The sequence below is a fragment of the Bos taurus genome, chromosome 14 (assembly GCF_002263795.3).
Source record: "Bos taurus isolate L1 Dominette 01449 registration number 42190680 breed Hereford chromosome 14, ARS-UCD2.0, whole genome shotgun sequence".
In the NCBI taxonomy this organism is placed as follows: domain Eukaryota; kingdom Metazoa; phylum Chordata; class Mammalia; order Artiodactyla; family Bovidae; genus Bos; species Bos taurus.
In genome coordinates this window covers 64,784,790-64,799,661 of record NC_037341.1, presented here as the reverse complement: position 1 = coordinate 64,799,661, position 14,872 = coordinate 64,784,790, and the positions used below count along the sequence as shown (strand labels likewise).

The 14,872-nt window shown below is 32.8% G+C and overlaps 1 protein-coding gene and 2 non-coding genes across 19 annotated transcripts in view; 1 reads left to right on the top strand and 2 right to left on the bottom strand.

Annotated features, from left to right (window-relative positions):
* Positions 1–14,872, top strand: part of VPS13B (vacuolar protein sorting 13 homolog B) — an 806,276-nt gene that overhangs the window by 459,907 nt on the left and 331,497 nt on the right. The window lies entirely within an intron of this gene.
* MIR599 (microRNA mir-599) lies at positions 4,076–4,170 on the bottom strand. The gene has a single exon (NR_031134.1). It is a non-coding gene; the product is annotated as a microRNA mir-599 (primary transcript).
* On the bottom strand, positions 4,226–4,302 carry MIR875 (microRNA mir-875). Its single transcript, NR_031223.1, has one exon. It is a non-coding gene; the product is annotated as a microRNA mir-875 (primary transcript).

The window sequence follows — 14,872 nt, the reverse complement described above, 5'->3', positions numbered from 1 at the left end:
TAAACTTTCATGTTTTACTTGAGGGACTATATCTTTCTTCTAATTGGACGTTTGTGAACTTCTACATACAGCTTTTGGTTCATGCCATAAATATTTGTGGGTCTTCTTATGTCCCTTATGGAATTTTATCTGTGACTAATTTATCCCATAGCTCTTTAAAAACTTTGTCAGTTGTTGGATTTTTCAGCCACTTCTTTTTTGTAGACATTTGCTAATCCTTTTTAGTGCTTTCAGTACTTAATAGATTTGAATCTAATATTGGGTTTCAGCTTTTCTCCACAGAGAATTTCATTCTCTTAAAAATTGCCCACAAGCATCATTATATGAAAAATCCGTGGTGATTTTGGCAAAGGTTTTAAAGACACCTTTTATAAATGAGTCTTCTGACAGGTGTACCCTGGGTGTAGCTGTTTAAGTCATGGAATTTTACCTTCAAAGAAATATAAAGGTTAGGGGATATGATTCATTTTTACTTTTAAAAGACTTGCATTAGTAGAGTTCTTCAAGCATTATATGCACAATTTGTTTTCTGTGTCTTTATTGCTTTTTTTATGGGCAACTTTCACAACAGTGGTTGATCTCCATTTCTCACTGTGAACCTGATTTGATGCCACCAACACAGAAAGAATGGAAAAACATGTTTTCTTCCTATCTAGTTGATGAGAAAAGTTTACATTCTTTATAAAAACTAACTTTATGACTAACATTTCAGAAGTATAAACATTCAACACAAAAAAATGCATATTTCCTAAATAGAAGCTTCACTAGAAGCTTGTTAAAACTAAGCAGATTGTTCTTTAACTACTACAAATTGTCTTCTGATTTTTTATTGACTTTGATGTATAATCACTATACTAAGATTTTTTTAAATCATAATTTACTAAAACTCAAGAATTAAGTACCTTGTTAAAAGTTTTAAATAAGTAGACCTTGACACAATTCAAAATGTAGATTTGCAAGTCACACAATTCCTTCACACAAAACTTTGACAATATTGTTTAATATTGTGGGTGTTATGATTTATGGGTGTCTTGATTTCTCAAAGGGTTAATATTCCCAACATGAACGAACATTAAATTGATAGAACCAGTGAAATTCATGGTTGAGATTGACTTAATTTTTAAATTTTGTTCTCCAAGTGTACTTCAACAATTTATATAGGCCTGGACAACTGACAATTGAAGCATATGACCTACAGAAATTCATACATGAGATTAACATCCTTCAGATAAGCTTAACATCACCAACAGTTGTACATTATGCTTTGAAAAATTATCTTTATTTCAAAACAGAGAAAATGTGCTTTTCTAGAAATATTAATAATAGCCCTTCTTTATTCCTGATGAATGTACAGTTTAGGATGAGATATTGCTCTACTATATGTTTTTACAGTTTCTCTTAAAACCTGTCTTATCATCTACTTTAACACCGAGCTGTAGTTCCAAAATACATTGCAGAGATTAAATTCTACAAAACCACACCCTCCCCCAATGATTAATTTCTTCCTAATTTTCTTTCTATATAAATGTTCTCAAAATAACCATTGTGTTGGCTTTTGGCAAGGTATGTTTCATATCTCATGATGTTAGGTTCCTAATCCTATAATGCATAGTGTTGGTTTCAAATAACTCCCTTTTAGCAAATCAGAGATATTGGGATAGTAGGTATTTAGAGTAGCTTGCCTGAAAGCTTTGTTTGAAAATACTGTTGGCAGACTTTTAGTCCCTGTCGTGTTCTTTAGCTGATCTAGTGTGAAGGCTTTGGATGTGGATTTGGCCTTCACCAAAGTAACTGCGTCTTTTGTGGCTTCCTGTAGCAGGATGTAGGTTTCTATGAATGTGTTTCTATTTGCTGCCAAAAGCTACCTCAATAACAGTGTTGAAAATGACTGTAAGTTCTACTGTCATACATTTCAGAATGTTATATTAAATATATTTAACCCTTTTTATTGGTATTTTTGATGTTTTCCTCTAGAAATTCATGTTGAAAAAAATGTTACAGGATGATAGAATTTTGGGGGGTTTATATCATAATTTTTTATTGTGAACTTAGAAAGTCTATCTTATACTTATTTTAAGTACATTCTGGTTATATAAGGTACACTGGATATGTAATATCTTATGTACATTCCTGATTGTGGGTTTTAATTGAGGCAGTAACATCATCACGTGAAATTATAACCTAAACACTTTTCGGCTTAAAGACAGGTGAGTTTCTGGGATATGATGAGTGTTCACTAGAACCACCGACATATAAGACAGCTCTTTAAAAAACAGTAAAACGTTGTGCTAAGTGTTATTGTAACTAAAAAGTAATCTGAATGTTTATTTATTTATTTATTTTTGTATTGGAGTATGGCCGCTTAGCAATGTTGTGATAGTTTCAGGTTAACAGCAAAGGAATTTAGCGATACATATACATACATCCATTCTCCCCCAAACTCCCCTACCATCCAGGCTACCGCATAACGTTGAGCAGAATTCCATATGCCATACACTAGTTCCTTGTTGGCTATCCATTTTAAATATAGCCGTTAAGTACAGGTCCATCCCAAACTTCCTAACTATCCTGTCCTCCCATCCTTTCCCTTCAGAAACCATCACATGCTTATTATAGTTATTCAGGTATACCCTGCTCAACATCCTAAATGGATTAAACAGGAGAGCTAAGATGATTGATTGATTGATAAAAGTCTTTGCTCAGCTTTGAGTTTAAGAATATTGTAAAGCGTACTGCAATGGTGGCTTTGTAACTTCAATTTGAGGAAGACCCATTTTACCCTTTCATGACTAGTGTCTGTTTTCAGCCAATACCTTCCAATCCCCTCCACAAATACAGAAGCTAATTAGAAAGCAAGGTAGGAAGCAAGCATCTATGCATTCATTTAATATGTAGAACTAATAATAAATTACACGTTGTGTAAGAGAACTTGCTAACCAATAATGAGATGCTACTGCCCCTTGTCATTTTAACATGAGAACAAAGAAGCTATTATTTTCTAAAGTGCCAATTTAAACAATAGCTATTAATACTTGCATTTATCTTTATATCTTATTTTATTCTGTGTCCACTAGTTCACTGCCGTGAAGTAAACTATAATTTTAACTGTTTTGTATGCTAGAAATACTTGCTGTCTGTTTGGAAACTCTGCATCCTCTGCTGGGAAGAAAGGTATTTCTTCAATGTGAAATACTTTTCTGGTACATCATTTCTCACACTGAGCTGTGAACAAAAACTTACTTGAAAATCATTCCACATTGACAAGGATAATGAAAAATACAAATGTTGATTGTAAAAATAGATACAAAATAGATCAATGCAAAGCTAATTTTTTAGCTTTCAAGGCTGGTTTGAACTTTTTTCCATATCTTTTTATTTTTTATTGAGTTACAACTTATAGTCAGGAAAGTACATTAATTGTTTGTATACAGCATGATGGACTTTCGCATATATGTGTAGCCATGTTCCAGCCACCCAACTCCCTAGAAACTTTCCTCTTCCTGGCCCATACAGTATCCTGCACTCCATAGATAGCCACTGTTCTTACCTCTATAGCCATTGAACAGTTTTGACATAACTAAATGTTAAAATGAATTAAGTTGTAAAAAATACTTTCTCAGCATAATTTATCATATGTAAATCTACTCGACATAGTCAAGTCAGTGTCAAATCACAGTTCAAAATAAGTGATTTCGATCAGAATTAAAAAAAAATTTTTAACTTCAGTTTGTCATATCTTAATGTCAAATTATATATTCATCCACTATGATATTTTCCATGTAAGTCACTAATGAATATAAGGGAAAATAAAAGTGTCAAGTGTGAATATTAAAATTTTTATTAATATGCACCTCTATTCATTGGACACATTCCAAGGATATAGCTTAATAACTCTGGTTATAATTGAGGTTTTGAACCAATTTATGAATTTTATTTATTGGAACAGTTATTTGGTACAGATTGTCATATACATTATACATGTCTGTGGCATTTGTACATTAAAGAATATACTGCTTCTCAAAAAGAAATAATTATTTGTATTCCAGGACTTTATTGTCCTCTAACTGAATTGAATGTCATCCACGTATGGGTTTGATAAACTGACACAACAGTGAAAAGAGTCCCTGTCCCATGTCAGCTTATCAAACACACTGTGGACAGCACGTCTTTGGCACTGAAAAGATTTCCAGTCATTTAAGTTCTGGATAGAAGTCACGGAGCTCATGTTCAGTGAAACACAACCTCAGTATTTCCAGGTGATTTTAAATAACACCTGATAAAACTGAGGTATAGTCCCACTAAACTTTAAGAATTATCCAAAAACTAGGAAAAACAATAATGCGCATAGCTACGAATTACAGTCATTGGTTTAGTTAGCGGACTGAATGAATTTTGATGAAATATACAGTAATTACCTAATATCCTGTCATTCTAATAAACAGCATTTTTTTATACTGTAAACATATTTATGCTGTAGAAAAATAATAAAATTAAATGCTTTTTTTCCTATCCTAGTTCTTATCACAACAGATATCCTTGTGGGAAAGTTATCCTTCAATCTGAATTGGACACTAATTTTTTCCAACTTCATATTTTATTTGAAACTATTCATTCTCAGAAACTTAGCAGCCATCATTTTGAATAGTGTAACTGAATCATTTGTACATTTTCCAGTTAAGTATAGGCATCTTAATATATTCTTTTAAAATTTATTCTTAGTACCATAAGTATATTCTGGTAAAAATCTCTAATTTATAAGGTGATATAGTTCAAAACATGTTTTCTTGTATATTATTTAACTTTATTTACATATAGCTATAACAAAATAGTTCAAGCTGTAACATTTATGGGTCAACTTGCCTGATACTATATCATATAAAATGTGAAAAAATACTTTTCCAAGTTTATTTTCTGTGCTTCTAACCCTTCGAAGAAGAAATTAGATTAAGCGGTTACAGTACCTCATCAGTGGCGCTCCATCTCTGTGCTGCAGGTAGAAACGTAGTGCATCAGTGCTGAGCAGAAGCTGCTCTTCCCTTTGGAGAAAATTGCAGTATCCAAGAGCTTTTTTAACAAGGGACCACTTTTAAATGTGTATGGTCACCTCAAAGGATATGTAGAGCATTTCCTGCCAGCAGGATTAGAGGAAGGAAGCGCCAGGCCAAAATGTTTGATGTGTGATGTACTGTAATTCCTTTCATGTGTTTGGTGGCTTTTATATGTTGATCAATGTTCTGCTACCAATTGTGACCTTGGTGTGGTCCAGGTCATTAAAATTTGACCTTCCTCAGTGTGTGGGGTCATTAACTATACCTAGCAGCATTATTATAATTAAGGATGCCGTTTTCTTTTAAATAACCACCTCTCATTTTCATTAAAATATTTATTTTTCATAATTGGATAAACCTCCTAGAGACTGATTTTCATGAAAGAGATGATTCAGTGTTTGAAACTGCCAATACTAACAAAATGTAGCTGAATGCTCGTTAGGGTTCCTTACTTTATCTTGTATACCTGCTGTTTAAATCAGCATTTTCTTCCCATAGTTTCCTATGAGCATGTAAAGTTCACACTGGGGACTAGCTTTTTTATTTTTTTTTTTAATTTTAAAAATTAATTTTTTCTTCCAGTTTTATTGAGATATAATTTACGTACAGCTTTGTGTAAGTTTAAGGTGTGCAGCATAATGATTTGACTTACACACATCATGAAGTGATTACACAAAAATTTTTAGTGAACCTCCATTATTTCATATAGACACAGAAGGAGAAAAAATTATTTTTTCCTTGTGATGAGAATTCAGAATTTATTCAAAAAACTTTCATATATAACATATAGCAATATTAATTTTATTAATCATGTTGTACATTACATCTAGTTTTATAGTGTCGTTTTCCTGGGAGTGTGAGTCTTACAAGCAATAAGCATTGACAAAATCTCTGTCAGCAATATTACATACTTTTAATAAAACAAAGTTGACAGTTACCCATGTTCTTTACTTTTCAAAGAGTACATGTTCAAAAGCAGTTGAGTGCTAATTGGCTGTAGATTTAGGCTGTGTTTTCAACATAAGTAAACACAAATGAGCAACAGGGGCTAGCTAATGTAGTGTAATGGCAAAGGTTTGATAACAATCTAAATGTTCACTGTAGAGGATTGGTTAATAGAATAATAATATACTCATGCAGTGAAATTAGAAATAACCATGACAAAGGATGTATGGGTGCCTGTTTATTAACATGAAATGTAGTTTAGGTATTTGTTAAGTGAAACAAACTTTTTAAAACTGCATGTATAATATGGTCTTATCTATATATATGTTTACATGTGAACAGAAGATAGCCCGAATGGTTACACACCAAATTGTCAAAGGTTACCTGTGATTACTAGTATATAAACAATTGTTTTTCTTGATAATTTCCTGATTTTTAGACTAATTTACTTAAAAAGTAGGGAAAATGGCAGTTTTATACTCATTCTGTCTTTAAATCTTAAGTACTGTTTTACGTTTTTAGGGTTTTTTCCTATTCACTCAATGTAAGCTATATGAAAATAGGTGTTTTATTCTTTCATACTCATCCTCTCTATAACCTTTATATTTGCTTTTTGGGTGTTTTAAACTTTATTTTTAGTATGATACTATATAGTCCATGGGCTTGTAAACAGTCTGACATGACTGAGCGACTTTCACTTTCACTATTCGCTTACCCATTCGTCATTGACCACTTGACCGTGGTGATTCTGAAGAAATACATGCTTTATTCTGGGTGGATGGGTGAATGAATGAGTGTGTATTGAAGGTTATTTTGTTTATTTATTTGAGGAACTAGTTTAATCTTTTCCCCACATATGAGCATCCAGATATTTTCTGTAGTTGCCTTTTCTCTCCAAGTGCTGGTGCTGGATGCATCGTTGGTACACAATCTACTAGGTTGTTTCTAAAGAGGTTGTTTCTAAAATACAGAAATTATACAGTTCTTGTTTTTCGTTACATAATAAATCAGTTTTATTATGTCATTTATTTCTCAAAAATGTTTATGAGTGCTTACCATTTACTAAACACTTCCTAGATGTTGGGCTATCAGTTCAGTTCAGTTCAGTTCAGTCGCTGAGTCATATCTGACTCTTTGCAACCCCATAAATCTACTTCTAAAAAGTAATAATAAAATATCCACAGTCTTTACTTCATGGAACATAGTTTAACCATCTTTATAATTATGCTTAAAGTGTATCAGCTGACTGATTTTTTTAATCATCTTTTTTTGATAAATAAATGGTACATTTACAATATAAAGGAAGAACTCAGTTAATTTTTTAATATTCTTAGTATATATTACTGTAGCATCTTCTTTATTTTATCTTGTAAGAAATGCTTTCCTAGTTTTGAAATTTAAAGTCTTAGTTGTAACAAGTCACTTTCAGGCCATGGCTTATGATGTTAATATTCAAGATCAAAATGCTATGCTATGCTAAGTCGCTTCAGTCATGTCCGACTCTGTGCGACCCCATAGATGGCAGCCCACCAGGCTCCGTCGTGCCTGGGATTCTCCAGGCAAGAATACTGGAGTGGGTTGCCATTTCCTTCTCCAGTGCATGAAAAGAGAAAAGTGAAGGTAAGGTCGCTCAGTCATGCCCGACTCTGAGCGACCCCATGGACTGCAGCCTACCAGGCTCCTCCGTCCATGGGATTTTCCAGGCAAGAGTCCTGGAGTGGGTGCCATTGCCTTCTCCATAAACATGGTTAAATTTTAAGCATAATAGTGTACAAAATTTAAAAAACTAAATAACAACTTTCACCAATATTTGTGAACAATTACTCAGTTGACCTTTTAAAGAAAGATGCAGTAATTTGCAGCACATTCTTTTGTATTTTTCTACAGTATGTTAAGATAATGGTATAAAACATGTATAATTCAAAAGCATGTTAATGTTGAATGAATATTCTGTATTTTAATATCAGTGTGAATTTATGCACACACAATATGAATAGCAGATTTTGTGAATATTTGGGAAAGGAAGTATTTATACATAATAAAATAAAGCTGATATGAATGTGTCATAGGTAATTGTTAGGTAAATTGTTGATAGAAAAGATGCTTAGAAGTAAGTATAATAATGTCTCCTCTTTTTGGAAGCAGCTACTCTGAGAGTAGGTATAATCTCTTCTTTTTGATACACTAAATCTGAAAATATATTTTCTGTATGAGCAGTTATATATAAACAGTTGCATATTAAAGGAATACTTTACAGTGTATGTAAGAAAAGAGATTTAAAATTAATCGCCAGCTATGTTGGGAGTCATTTTTGTAGCATCTCTTTAACAGCTGTTTGACCTCATTGTTTCTCAGTTCATAAATTTTAGTTTGAATACTTGTGCCTCAAAACACATGCTAAGGTGTGAAAAACATCCTTTTTTCCACCTCTTTTATTTCTCAATTTTATTGATAATTTCCTAGCTCTTCCCCTACCTCTGACCATGTCTTTTTCAGAAATGAAATTTCGAATTTGAATTACAGGTAAAAAGAAATTTTATCTTACATAAATCAGTTTCTTTTGTATTCCCTTCGAAAGATACAAAAGCATTTTGTTTTTACCTTTATTTTTTAACCAAAATCTAAAAGTTTCATAATTGTTCTCTGAATTTTTACTGTGGTCTTGAGCCCCTATTTTGAGTAATTGTACTTTCATGTTTTAAATGTTTGTCTTTGGTATTGCTCAACATTTTCTATTACAAGGCTATTTTCTTAAAATGTCATGGTATAGAATCAAAACTTCTAAAGGTTGAATTTTTTTGTAGTCATTATTCTGTTTATAAAAAATTGCCAAATGTACATTATTAGGTTGTTCATATGTTGCCTTAATTCTCCCTTTTGCTTTTCTGTTTTAATTATAGCTTGAAATATGTCTAAGGGCAATATATTTAGAAACTATTCTGTAGAGTAATATTATTTATCATATTTTAAAATTATAAAAGAACATTTTTCTCAGGTATCAATTAAAGCTTATATAAAATATATTCTTAATCAGTATAACTTAAATATTTTCATCAGATAGCTCATATTTTGTTGACTCAAGTCAACACTGCATGTTATGACATGATACTTAATCAACAAAAATAAGTCCGTTTTAAAATTTCTTCCCATGTTAAGAAATTTATGCTCAAAGTAAATAAAAATATCTCTGTACTTTGGAGGATGAGATAGGGCAGAATATTTTTATGTTATTTTCCTGAAGAAAAAAAGTCTTCATGTTAGTAATGGCATGATAGTGTCTCCCTTCCTGAGTAAACTAGGTTGTGATTTATTTTCAGATTCATTATACTGACTGCAGGGATAAAATACTTTATGTGGTGTTCTAGTAGTATATAATGTTTTAAATTCTTAAATTATTTCTGTTTAAATCTAGATAGTGTTTAATCATTAGAAAAATTAACTCAAACTAGAGTTAATGGAAATCTTTCTAAAATCTCATTTCATGAGATTCAGTTTGTATAGGGAAATTTTTTCAGAAGAAGAAAATTCTAATCCCAAACCTTGGAAAGCCACTACCACATGTCTTGACAGTTTATCCATTTATTGCTAATAGGAATGTTTTCAGATTTTCCTTCCTGTAGCATTGCTGTTTTACTGTCATGTAGTATCCTAATCAGATTGGTGTAATTAATCACATTTTCATTATAGATGGTAAGTTAGGGAAATTTTCTCATAGAGAAACCTTGTGGTGCTATGATAACCAGAGGGAATCTCCATGGAACTGTTAGAACTAGGTAAGACACCCTTAAAGGATGTGTTGAATTGCAGCAAATATATCAGGTAGGAGGAAAAAAGGGTCAAAGAAGAGAGAGAGAGAGAAAATTGGAGACCTAAGCAGGCTTCTCTCGGTATCCAAGGATTGGTCGTAGGGGCATAACGAGAGAGAGGCAGGGAGAAGCAATTGAGGTCAGACTGTAGAAGCTTTGAATTTCAAGTTAAAAATTGTGCTTCACTGCCTGGGTGAACTGGGGAGGTCCTGAATATTTCAGTCAGGTTTGTACTGTATTTCGAAGATCAAACACAGTGCTAAGGACATAATAGGTACTTAAAGAGCACAGATTATGATACCAGACTGCCTGGATTCAAGTCTGAGCTTTTCCACTCAGTTTCCAAACTGAGGCAGCTAAGTACCTTACGCTGCCAAGGGCAGTTGGCAAGTGAGTGGAAAAGCCCAGACTTGAATCCAGGCAGTCTGGTATCATAATCTGTGCTCTTTAAGTACCTATTATGTCTGATGCTGAGAGGACTGGGGGCAGGAGGAGAAGGGGATGACAGAGAATGAGATGGCTGGATGGCATCACTGACTCGATGGACGTGAGTCTGAGTGAACTCCGGGAGTTGGTGATGAACAGGGAGGCCTGGTGTGCTGCGATTCATGGGGTTGCAAAGAGTCGGACACGACTGAGCGACTGAACTGAATACTACTTACCTTTTAAGGTTGTTGTGAAAGTAAAAGTGAAGTCATTCAGTTGGGTCTGACTCTTTGCGACCCCATGGACTGTAGCCTACCAGGCTCCTCTGTCCATGGGATTTTCCAGGCAAGGGTACTGGCGTGGGTTGCCATTTCCTTCTCCAGGGGATCTTCCCAACCCAGGGATGGAACCTGGGTCTCCTGCATTCCAGGCAGACGCTTTCTGAGCCACCAGGGAAGGGTTGTTGTGAGGATTATATAAATTAATGCATACAAAGCATGTAGAATTTGAGTGGCATTTAGTATGTATTCAAAAATATTTACTGAATACCTATTTGTATTAGTTGTCATAAATTTTATAACTGATGGAATATTTTTGAAATAATTACTTAATCTGGCCATACTGTACTGATTAAATTGTGAAATGATTCCACTTCTTAGCCCTTGTTTATGCAAGATGAAATAAATATCACTGACAAATTATGAAATTGTAATTTTTTATGTGCCACATAAAAACACATCCCACCTAATCCTACCTACTCAAGGAATTTGTGTCAGTTTAAAATTCCCAGATAATTTTCAGTTTGTAGTTTTATGCCCTACTTAATACTAGCTATTTTTTCATAGCATTTTATAGTTTACAGAGGACTTTCATATATTTTAACTCCTTTACTTTTCACTGCAGCCCTTAGCACTTTTTAGACTATGAATTGCATTTTGCAGGGGAGAAAAACCAAGCTCATGGTTGCCCACGTTCACACAGCCAGCTTGAGCTCTTAACCCCACTACTTTATAATTCTTCTTGGCCTTGATTTTGAAAACAACTACATCAGAATAATATAGAGGATGAGAAAATGGATTCTATACCTACCACCTACCTCTGTTCTATAACTTGCTTTTTTAACTGTACCTTATACATATTAGAATCATCACTTAGATATTCATAATCTCATTCATTTAGATTTTGATTGTTATTTAATAGTCCATTGCGTGAATATTCCAGATTGTTAATCTTTCCTTCTACTAATGGACATTAACATTTAAAATTTTTTTCTATCACATATAGTGTTAAAATGAATATTTTTCACTCTTCTCCTAGAAGATGTGGTTTCTCTAGAGGAATGCCTTCCCTCAGTGGTGGAAGTGTTCTGTTTCTGCCCTGTCCAGTACAGTAGCCACTGGACAGATGGGCTGTTGCATATCTAAATGTGACTACTGTGACTAAGGAACTAAATTTTAAAAGTTGTATTGAATTTTAGGTAACTTAATTTTCAGTAAACACGTGCAGCTAGTGGCTGTTGTACTGGACAACATGTCTCTAAGTTATATAGATAGTGGAATCAAGTCACAGGTGAAGCACAGCTTCAGTGCTGCCGTATTGTTTTTCAAAGTGATTTTATCAGATTTACGTTCCCAGGGGCTGAGGTGAGAGCTGCCATTGCTCTACGTTCTGGCAGACATTTGCCATTAATACTGTTATATTAGACACCACCAACAGGACTGTCTTGGGACTGGATGTAAGTGGAAGACTCTTAGAGAAGAATATTTGCTCTCTACAACTGGAAGCAATGCTGTGATTTCCTAACAAGATTAGACACAGATGTGTCCCCTCTAATGTATGGTGATAGAAGGGTACTACCCTACCATACAACAGGGATTTATACCAGATTTTTAAGTCAAATATGAGACTGTACTTACTGCTGACTAGAAGACTCTTGATTGGTACCTCTTCCTAAAACACTTTTATTCTGATTATTTTGCATGTTGAGATATTCATGGTTTGATGTCACATATTAAGATATTTTCTGAACTATTCCTGTATTTTTAAAAACTACTAATTTTGCTTTACAAATACCAGAGTTGCTTAATGATTATTGTATACAAATCTGAGAATCTCCAGTTCTTGTTCCTATTTTTCTTTGACCAATTCTATAACATTTGTGGGCCTGAAGCAACTCAGTGCATAATAAACTATATAAAATAATGTGGCAACATGTTTGTAAAGAAGTTGCTTCGTTATATACCAAATCTAAACATTGCTTATCCAAATTATCTAACCCCAAAACTCTTTCTGTCTACTCTAATCAATTATCTTGGAAATATTAAGTTTATTTTGGCATCTCAATTGTTTACCCAACTATATCACACATATATACACATATATGTCCATATCACACTGTTTTAATGAAGTATAATCTTATGTTTTATTTTGAAAACCAGTTCCCATGTTAAATATAGAAAGGAGGTAAGAGAGAAGACTGAATTTGTAGTCAGAAGGTGTGGTTTCCAGTATAGACTCTGCTGTCAGTCTCCTTACCTAAGTCATCAGCATCTATAAAATGGAGTCTACCTGTCACACCTTGTGGTTGGTAATTTACTTGAGATGATATTGAAAAGCCCTTTGCAAACCATTTAACTGTATATAAACTTTAAAGTATTATTAATGTTACCATATAATGTGTATATTTTTGTGTTTTGCATGATGAAACACTTTATAGTTTGGTAAGAAGATGGGAATAATGTAGAGTAATAAGAATGAAATTAAATAAAAGAAGGTTTAAATAATAGAATAAGAAGCATACTAATCAAAATGCATTTGGTAAGAGATAAAGAAAGATATCTTTCTTAACATTTTTTCTTAGAGATTTCCCACACAATTTAGAATTAGGAAATCTTGTAATCCAAATAATTCACCTACAGTGTGCTTTATATAAATGCTTGTTAGGGTTATAGGATTGTTTTCTTATTGTAGCAGATTTAGAAAATTAAAAGAATTTGTTTCCTATTTAATAATACATATGAACATTTCTCTATGTAATTAAATAGTCTTTCAAAACCTCATTTCTAATTACTCACCAGTGTCTTTAAATATCATTATTATTGCTGACAGTCTTTAGCTGAGATTTTGAATAAAGGGGAACCAGTTCTGATCTTGATTTAAATGGTGATTTTTTGAAAGGAAGTATTCTTTGTAAAAATAATTTAGGAGTAGGAGATATTGGGTAATGATTGATTAGTAGAGAAAAAGGGAATGTTATACATGAGACTTGCATAGAAATTTTCAAATAAGAATTTCAAATTGGATTTGGAAATAAATTGAAATCTGGTTAACTACGAAAACCAATTGTTCTAAGTAAATGAAATGAAAAAAAAATGGAATAAGATGGGAAGAAAATATGGGAATGAGAAAGGATGCTAACATAGTTGGATAAAGTCTGGGTGGTTCATGATTTATATAATAGGAGTTGACTTGCAGAAGATTTAATAGAAGAATCCTAAATCAGGAGTGTTGCCAAAGATGTGTCGCAGAAACATTAGAAGCAAGTAGGAGGTCTGACTATCTTTTAATGAGGACACATTATAAATTTGTTCTATTTTATTACCATCTTTAGAAACCTAAAGCATTGAAATCTGAGGAAACTTACAGAATGCAGAGGTTTTACTAAATTTACAGTTAGCCTTTCAAAGTCACCTATGTGGAAATTGCATTAAACTTCAATGCTCAGTAAGACCCTTCTGGACTCTTAATATATAAAAGAAGTTAACTTTTATGCCAAGAACTTGCACGTTTTAGATGTCCATGAAGATTTTATGTAAACACACCTGTAATATACTATTATAACATTCTGGAAAAAGCTTTCTGATTTTATATTGTCAATGAATGATTATGTATTATTATTATTTGAAATGAAGTGATCCAAATAAAAATTCATTTAAAGATTTAATGTTTGAATATTAATGAAAAATAGCATTTTAAGAATTGCATTATTTTATTAGTATAAGAAGGAAGAGATTGCCTAATCCCTGTGAAGTTTTATAGTATGTGTGTGGTATATGTTAGGCTGTAAAAATTAAAAGGCTAGAATGACATTTGGCGATGCTTTTGTTCTTTTTTTTTTTCTTTCTCATAAACCAGCCTAACTTTTCTAGGCTTTCTTTTGTTGTTGTCCTTTATTTTCTAAAGTGTTGTGAAGCCCTTCATGTATTGTACATATAGAACTGGCTATTTGAACCTGTAGGTAGAGTTTTGCATTTGTTCCTGTTAAATTTCATCCTATTAGTTTGACTCTGTTCCAATATTTTGAGATGTTTTAGAACCTTGATTCTCTCATTCACTGTGTTAGCTATACTTCCCAACTTTGTCATTTGAAAATTTGATAAGACAGATTTATATGAATTCATTAAAATTATTGAAGGATAAAAGTTATTGAGCCAAATCCTCTGGCATGTTACTAGAGAAATGACTCCAAATAGATATTATTTGGATCAGTTATTAAACCAGCTCTAAATCCATTTTATTACATTGTCATCAAGTCCATATTTCTTTCTTACATTCAAAAATTATCTAAACTTAGTTACACATCTTTATAACATCAAGTTCCATAACACTGATGCTTATTTCTCACTTGCCATGGTGTTATGGAAATAG